Source organism: Mus caroli, unplaced genomic scaffold, assembly GCF_900094665.2.
Source record: "Mus caroli unplaced genomic scaffold, CAROLI_EIJ_v1.1 scaffold_10628_1, whole genome shotgun sequence".
NCBI classification, from domain to species: domain Eukaryota; kingdom Metazoa; phylum Chordata; class Mammalia; order Rodentia; family Muridae; genus Mus; species Mus caroli.
The window spans coordinates 23,562-33,148 of record NW_018391299.1 but is presented as its reverse complement, the minus strand read 5'-3'; positions in this window follow the sequence as shown (position 1 = coordinate 33,148).

Below are 9,587 nucleotides of genomic sequence, written 5' to 3'. Positions count from 1 at the left end.
GACTTTGTGTTTTAGTTATCACAGAGATTGTGACTTCATAGGATGAGGTTGGCAATTTTTTCCTGTTTCAATTTTAAAACAGTTTGTATAGTATTGATACAAGGTCTTATATGAAACTCTGGTAGAATTTTGAACTAAAACCACCTGGCAATGTACTTTTTCCATGTAGATACTCTCAATGACTACTTTTGTTTCTTAGTGGTCATATAGCTGCTTAAATAGTTCATGTGATCTTGATTTAGCTCTGGTAACTGTTATAATCTAGAAAATTGTCCATTTAATAAAGACTTTTCTGATTTTTGGAGTACAGGCTTTTGATGTAAGACCTAATAATACATTTAATTTATACAGTTTCTGTAGTTATGTCTCCCTTTTCATTTCTCATTTTATTACTTTGGATACAGTTTCTCCATATTTTGGTTAGTTTGCCTTGTGTAAGTGTATGTATATCTTGTGACTTTTTCAAAGATCCAGCTCTTGATTTGTTTGTTTTAGTGTTTTGTTTTGTTTGTTTTATTTTGCTCTGTTGATTCTTTGTATTGTATTCCTTGTTTCTAACTACTTGATTTCAGTAAAGACTTTGCTTATTTTCTGTCTTGCACTTCTCTTTGGTTTGCTTGCTTCTTCCACTTCTAGAGCTTTTGTGTGTACTTTTAAACTGCTGATCTGAAAATTTTGAAATTACTTATGAAGTCATTTATTCCTATGAATTTTGTTCTTAGCACTGCTTACATTGTGTCCCCTCTGTTTGGTATGATGTCTCTTAATTTTCATCGAATACTAGAAACATTTCATTTATTTCTTTATTTCTTCACTGACCACAAGAAGACTGAGTAGAACTTTGTTCTATTTCCATTAGAATGCAGCCTTTCAGTGTTTCTGTTGTTTTGGAAGTACAGATGAGTCTATGTTGGTTTGATAGGACATACTGTGTTATTTCAAATCTTTGTATCACTTGAGGCGTGATTGTGACCAATATGAGGTGAAATTTTTGAGAGGGATCCTTGAGGGAATGAGAAGACATGATGTTGTTTTGTGTTTAGATGAAATATATATTCTATAGATGTCTATTAGGTGCACTAGATTCACCATGAAACTTAGTTTCATTATTTCTCTGTATAGATTTTTCTGGATGTCCTATCAATTAGTGAGAGTGGAGTGCTGAAGTTTGCCAGTATTAATGAATGAGTTTTGAGGTGTGATTTAAGCTTTAGTTTAAATATATGTGCCCTTGTGTTTGGGCATAGGTGTTAGGGCCTTCTTGTAGCAACTTTGCTTGGCATAGAGGCTCAGAGCCCTCTAGTATGTGTGCAGAAAGGAAAGCATAGTATGTTTGGCTCAGCAGGGAAGAGAGGTGTCAAAAAAGTGGAGTTCCCCTTGGGATAACAGTTTCCTAGGGGCAGCATGCCTTAGCCAAGAGCACAATCAAATTTCCAATATCTGGATATTTACAACATAGACGTAATTTATTTGATAAATTGCAGTAATCAAGACAAATGATCTGATTAATTCCTTCATTTTACAATATAGATAATTTGGGAAGAGAGGCCCCTTGGTCTTGCAAACTGTATATGCCTCACAGAGGAACAGAGTATATGCCGTACAGAGGAACGCCAAGGACAAGAAGTGGGAGTGGGTGGGTAGGCAAGTCGGGAGGGGGGGTCTGGGGGACTTTGGGGATAGCATTGGAAATGCAAATGAAGAAAATACCTATTTAAAAATAAATTTTAAAATATACACAATTTTGGAATAATTGAAATATTTTGTAAGGGAAAAAATGGCATTTAGAGAACTTGATATTTCAATTATTTAAACATGAAATTCCTCATTATTATATGCAACATGGCTCTTTAACTCAGAACTACTCCTGAGTATAAAAGTGCCCCATTGCTTCAAAGAACACTTATAGCTATAAAACCTATAATATTCTAAGATATTGCCTTAAGTTTCATTTAATCACAGGATAAGTGGAATTAGGCTATCTGCGATTATGTGTCTATTTCACTCACAGGGAAGGTTTAGTGTGCTGTTGCAATCCTGGCTAATTGTAGAGGAACTGCAGAAATAAAATGTTGCTAAACATACTGTCTTGATTTGTTAATACTTTATTGCAGTTTTGAGACTACCCATGTATTTACTATAGGAGTTAAGAAAATACCTTCGTCAGACATATTCTAAAATGAACAAGGAGTGAACTAAGCTGAATGTTATCAACAATTTTCCTTGAGAATAAGGGCCTTTAACATTCTTCATGAATGTTGAAGAATAAGGAACTCACTTGGCTGTGTGCCATACTTCTGAAAGTACTACATTCAAAGGGAGAATGTCCAACCTGCCTCAACTCAGAACAAAGTCTTAAGGCCCGGTACATTCATCTAAAAACATAAGAAACAATTTTGTTTAATTCCATTATTGTATGAATGACGACTACAAAATTATACTACTACAATTGAAAATGCCTGTAGACTTTTCCCTCAACTCTTTCATATGCATTTCAGAAATTGTTATACGTGACAAGTGTAGTATGCCTGCCATCAACTCAGAGCTCCGACAAAGGACCAGCCATTTGTGGGGATTGTACAAGGTGGTTGTGCAGTACACTGGCTTCAACATCTTCACAATTACATAGCACCTGAAATGTGTAAGTGTTCCTAATATATCTGAGCCAGGAGCTGGTGTTTTGTAGTCAAAGTAGCTGCCATGCAGTTCCGAGTGTCACATTTACAAAATGAGGAGATAAATGTTGTCAGTGACCTCCAGGGTTGATGGCCATACTCCCTGTTGGTGTACAGTGTACATATGAACAACCTGCTCAGGCTTCTTCTCTCAAATGCTTTGGGACTCCCAACATGGGCATAAGGCTCCACTGGCTTTGCTATTTTCTGACATTGCCATGATGCAAACAAGATACTACTCAAATTGGAATCCTGCCAGTACCTGTTATACTCGACAAATCTGTACTTTGAGATTTCTATGATTTTTAAAAATAGTCAATGCTAACCATCTTTTCTAATTACTCTGTGGTTTAAATTTATTGTATAGAACTAATTATTTTTGTTTTGATAAAATCCATGAAAAAAGCAACGCAAGGAATGATTGCTTTACATCATAGTTCCAGAAACTAGTCTCTGATATCAAAGAGATGTGGTGGCTAGTGTTTGGAGCATTTTGTAACTTTATTACTAGCCAGGAAAGAAATGAATGGATGCAGGTGATCATCAAGGGTTTTCCTATTTTATCATATCTAGCACAGTAATAGTTGCCTGAATCTAACAATTCAACTTACAAAGACTAGATTATCCCCTACAATCTGTAATGTTCAGTGATTATAAATCCTGTTAAACAAAAATAAGCAAATTACTAATCAAATACTTTCAATGTGATTGGCTTAGAATTATATTTATAAACAAATGAATAGCTAATATGCCAACCATTTTCATTGTCTCCATATCTCATCATAATTATATGTATTACACTTATGTATTACACTTAAACTCAGAAGAGGAGTCATGTCACAATTATAAATAAATATCTGTACCTCTGAAGCATTTTAAATTTAGAGCAACATAATTATATTTAACAATGAGCAGTATTTTGTCAGTTCATAAAGTGTGTATGATAACGTGTGCATGATAAATTCTCAGTGAATAATGTTTGCTGGATTATGTAGAGTTGAGGTTTATAATATTCACCTTTGAAATATTTACTCTTTTGAACAAATTGTATGGTTACCAGCCACCACGTCTCTTTGATATCAGAGACTGATTCCTTGAACTGTGTACATATTGGTGCATTTGACATCCAGGGGAGAAGCATCTCACCTACCCTGAACCTGAAGTTACAGCTGGGGTAAGCTCACTGTTGTGAATACTGAGGAATGAACTTGGCCTTTACTCCATAAGAGCATTATGTGCCCTTACACATTTGGTCTCTCCAAGACCCTTAAGTTTGGTAACTCTTAAATACTTGGTGTACTAACATATTGATTACCGATATAATTACTGTTTGGAGATCAAACTATATTTTAGATTTCTATACCACTTATTCTTGATACAAACATTTTAATGGGGTTGAGTGGAATTAAGGTGGGAAACATACATCTCGAGGAATGAATTTCAGATTCTTTCAGTCGTTGAATGGCAGTACTAAAGACTGATGAGAAATAAATTACCATGTACTGGCCTAGGTCTCCCTTTTCCCTTGAGTTTTGCAGACACATTTTCACAGCAGCCTAGAACTGGGAGGAATGAAACTTAGCACGGGGGATGGTTTAGATGGGCTGTTAGCTGACCTTAGTATGGGAAGAACAGCCATCTCCAGAGAAGGTTTTCAGTGAAAAGACTCATTTTACTGGGTTGAACAAGGGCTATATAAATCTTGGAGTGTGGGTATGAATTTTCTGGGTGAGTTTACATCATTGGCTGGGACCAAGGTGCTGCTAATGCCTCATTTTCATGAATAGAATTTCATGTGCTAGCTCTACTTCTTCTTATGAGAGGAAGTTTAAGCTGAAACCTGGCCAGCAGGCTATGTGACCACCTCTTGGCTAGCAGGGGTTGGAGTGGTAACTTAAGGCTATGTTTACCCTGGCAGGAGAAGGAGCAATGCAGTCTTACTCCTGCCAGACTCAGGATGCAATTATGCAGGATGTGTTATGATATGTCGTTATGTCACTATTGCTCTGAATAACTCCCCTGGTTGCACAGGTTTCTCCTCTGACACCTAAGTGAACCATTGTCTTGAGATCAATGTCAGCCATTTGGCATGGTCCTGAGTTTGTCCTGTCAATCATATATGGCAATGGCTCTGGATTAAAGTCTTTATCTTTGTTATTGTGGCATATTCTCTAACTCTCATCCCTCAGGATCATTGCCGGGTACCTTCTCCTCTTACAACTCAAGCAAATAATCTGAAGACATATATAAGCTCCTTCTTCAGCAGTCTTTCCTGCTGTCCTAAACCCCTAAGGTTCAGTGTTAATGATGAATATTGTCAAAAGTCAGATTCCCAAAATCTAGCATGTTAACCATAGTGATTTTGTCATAGAGACAGAGGAACTGTTCCCATGGAGTGTGTGGCTTTACCATATTTATCAAAGATGTCTGCAAAGCTTGAAAATGGTGTTAGATTTGAGCTGAAAAATAAGGGTAAGGAGCGTGTTCCAAATTTTTGTCCACTACATAGAATATGGGTCTTGTTAAAGGAATCAGTTAGAGTCTCTGAGCCACAATAAGTTCATGTTTCTATATCAAGATCTTTCTGTTGCACCAGTGTGTGTCAATATATGCACTGAAAGTTTAGACAAGATAATAAACAACACCCTTGGTATGTAGCACTGTAGTGTTCCCTTTGACTAATTAGATATGTGGGGGACCTGAGCCATTTAGCATTGCTTGAACCATAAACTAGGGAAGCTATGATGATGATTGAGGCAAAATTGGATTACCCCCCCCAAAAAAAAACCCCTAAGAATTCATTTGGGGAAGTTGTGGGCAGCTGAACAAGTGCTGTCTATGATAATCTTCTGTTGTTTGCTGGACAATTAGTGGGGACATGGGAATGGAAGGGTCTGTACCTCAGGAGTGTATATGAATGAAATGTTAAATTTATCATACTTGGTACATGTTCTATAAGGACTAGCACTAATGTTCATTCCCAAGGTTATATATACTAGTGTTACCTGAAATGAAATGCTGACCAGAGGCATTTTTAGGGAACTATTGTTACCTGCTCCCTGCATCAGTCATCTCATTCCCAAGTGTCCCAATGGAGGGGATTTTATGGATTTGATGGGATTTCTTGGCCTTAAATATACCTGGAGGACAAGTTTCTAAGCAGTCAGATATGAGACAATTATCTGCATGCATTGAGATTCATGGATTTTCATGTGTCCTTTGTCTTTGGAGGGCACTTTGTCTAAGGAAAGAAAAAGATGAATAGAATTTTCCAAAAATAATATGAGAAGAGAAAACCTAGGAAGAAAAATAAAATGCATATTCAAACCACAAACTCCCAGTATAAAGATTGATACATGTTGGCGTTCAGTGATTTCATGGGTGCTTAAGGAAAGAGCCCTTTTATAATCTGAATTCCTCAGAGGCCATCTTAACCTTCTGCCCTAGGTGAGACTGAGTTGCGAAAAGGCATGCATCTTTATTCAAGGAGCTTCCTGTGGATCCTGTGTCTCCTAGTAGGGGAGGCTCATGAAATTCAACAGGCTGAGACCAAAGGCATAGTCAGACACTCAAGAAAATCTCAGAACCTCTTCCATAGACCTGTTATAAACATTTTGTGATCTTCCAGACAACACTTGTACCACAGTTTTCCCGAATGAGAGAATCTAATGTCCATTCAGATACAAAGCTCTGTGAAGCCAACTGTTGCCTAGCTCATAAGTAAGAACTTGTGAATATGTAATAGCAGTAAAGGAGACCTGAAACTATACCCCAGCATATTTCCTTGTCATGTTTTGAAAGATATGCCCTCATGTAATATGGATTTTCAGAAGGAGGTTGGTTGGGTGCCTTCTCCACATGTGCAAGATGTTCCTGCATGCATTCCACTCAGGTTCAATTGTTTGTATTGCACTGACATTGCTTTTATGCAGAAAGAAACATTTTAAGACAGGCTCAACTTAAGTCCATATTATTCCATAGTTAATGAAGAGGGAAAAGTCTGAGCTCCTTTTTCATGTGGACCTTACTCGAGGATCCTGGAAGAAAGTACAGGAAGTCCTGAACCAAACAAACCTCCCATGTGTGTCAGGAAGGTCTGCATGAATTCTGCCAACATCAATCCTGAGACATTTCCACCAAGGATACTTGTGTAGATAATTACAACTTTTGAGCTGAGCTCCCAATCTACCCGAACTTGGTGGAGGGTCTCAAGGTCCTCAGAGGACTCCCCACTCTGCAGAGCTCCTAGCAAACACAACATCTTGGGATCACTGGACTCAGGAAGTTGATCAGAGCTCCAGGCTTCTGGTTACTTTTACTGAAAGAGGAGAGTTTGCCTGCAGAGAGTGCTCTGACCTCTGGGACTCAGTTGAAATTGGGACTCCCAGGAGTGCTGACATAGGCTAACAGAATCACAGGAGGAACAAGCTCCAGCCATAGACAACTATAGCAACTAATGCCAGATGCAGAGAAACCCTGCCTCAAAAAAATAAAACAAACAAAAAAACAACTAATGCCAGAGATTAACAGATGGCGAAAGGCAAGCATAAGAAACCAAGACCACTACCTCTGGTATAAGGTAATAATGAAATTGATTAGCTATTGATAGGAAGTGTACTATTGTCTTCAGAATTCCATAAAAAAAAACCATGTTAACAGCAAAGGTTTTAAAAAAGAATTCTCTATCACTTGACTGGCTCAGGACTGCTACCAGGTTTCTAAACCTGTTAATCAAGTCACTACTGAAGTGGATGTAGCACTTGGCAACAAGCCAAGGAAATTGTTTTTCTTTATACTTGCTCATATATAACAAAACTGGATTACCTACTGGAAGTATCCCTAAAAGTATCCCCAAAAATAAAATATGGCAGATGGATATGTTAGATTTTATAGTGTTTGGTAAAGTATGATATGTGCATCATACAATCGACATGTATTCAGGATTTCAATTGCCAAAAGCCTTAATGTCCAAAAAGGCTGATTATGTAATAACTCACTTCTTAGAAGTTATAGTCGTTATGTGAATACCCACACAAATATGCGGACAATGTCCTCTCATATGTATCTAGTAATAACAAACAACTTTTTACATATTGTTAGGAACAAAATCGGGGGGCCCTTGTAAAGGTGGGGGGAAGACCCATGCCCCACCAGAGTTTTACCTATTCTCTGGTCTGTCAGGAGTGGAAGGGCTGCCTTACACTTCCTGCTCATCCCTGGGTGGGCATTCAAGCCTCTGTCGCACTCTTCAGGGGTTGGCCAAGGGCAGCCCTACCTGGGATTCCTGAAGATACCCTGCTAAAGCCACCAGGTTTATGGAAGAGAGGGATAAGGGAAGAGGTTCCCAACACCTGCAAGAGTGAGTGCAGCAGGTCTTGCCTGGGGCACAGAAATGCAATGGGCCTTGATGTGCAGAGACATTCTATGGTTTTAGAGCTTTATTATAGAGATGTGGAGGGAACAGGAGAAGGTAGAAAAAAAGAGGGGGAAGAGAGGAAGAGAGAGGAAGAGGGAGAGAGCAGAGGAGAAGACAGAAAGGTAAGAGGAGAGAGGAGTGAGAGAAAGTGAGAGGTAAGAGAACAAAGGAGTGAGAGGTAAGTGAGGTGGGGCCGAACAGCCTTTTTATGGGCTTCACTGTTGCTAGACAACTGGGGAGGAATTAAGCCAGAAGGTCAGAAGCTTGGGCCATTGCCTACTTGACTATTGACCATGCTTCTCTTGTGGGGAGCTGGTAATTTAGGCAGGAGCCAGAGTTCTAGGAGCATAAGGGAATGCCTACAGTGTCGTGAAGGTAAATTATGACTTCAGAGTTCAGACCTCAGCTCAACTGGAGACCAGCCTATCTATGCATAGCACAGTGCTCCACACATATTATAATATAAAATATGTTACAGGCATATCATATAATCCTACCCTACTAGCAAGTGTGGAGAGATATAATAGTACTTTAAAAGCGATGCTTAACAGAAAAAATGGGGCAAAAAATGACACCCTCCCCCCAGAGATAGCTTATATAGGGCTTTATTGCCATTAATTTTTAAATGCTAATGAACATCCTTTCGGTCAGCACCAGCAGCAGGTCACCTTGTGCACAGAGTTGGTGGGCACCCCCAAGGTTCTTTAGAGGACTCTCCATGTGATCTTAGGACCAATGGTGAGTGGAACACAACTTCTGTTCCAATCCAATCGAGCAGGACCTGAGACAGCATTAGAAAAGCAGGAAACCTAGCCTAACCAGGGTCACAAGTCCCTACTGGTCGGTGCCAGCACTGGATTACCTGGGCACAGAGTCGGCAGACACCCCCAAGGTCCCTAGAAAACAGCTTCTGAGACAGACCCAATTTCGGGCTACAGATATCCAGGCACCTTCCATGCCAGAGGAGAGGTGTCCGTCCTGCCCAAGAAAGCTTTTCAAGAGCACCTGGGGGAGCCATATTGGTTCCCAGATCCCTCTGAAACTACTCTGTGCAGGTGAGAGTGAGAACTACAGAAGCTAACGGCTTCTGTGACAGGCCAAAGCAACACAGCTTCTGGGAAAGGTCCTGTTTAAGGCCTACATCTTCAGCCTGGAGGAAGGTCAGAATGCCAGATATCTGTGCACCTTCCCTGTAAGAGGAGAGCTTGCCTGCAGAGAGTGCTTTGACCACTGAAACACAGAAGAGAGAGTTAGTCTCCCAGATCTACTGATAGAGGCTAACAGAATCAGGAGAGGAACAAGCTCTAACAAGAGACAACTATAACAACTAACTCCAGAGTTACCAGATGGCAAAAGGCAAATGTAAGAGTCTTACTAACCAAACCCTAGACCACTCACCATCATCAGAATGCAGCACTCCCACCTTGCCCAGTCGTGGGCACCCCAACAGACCTGAAAAGATAGACCCAGATTTAAAAGCATATCTCATGATTATG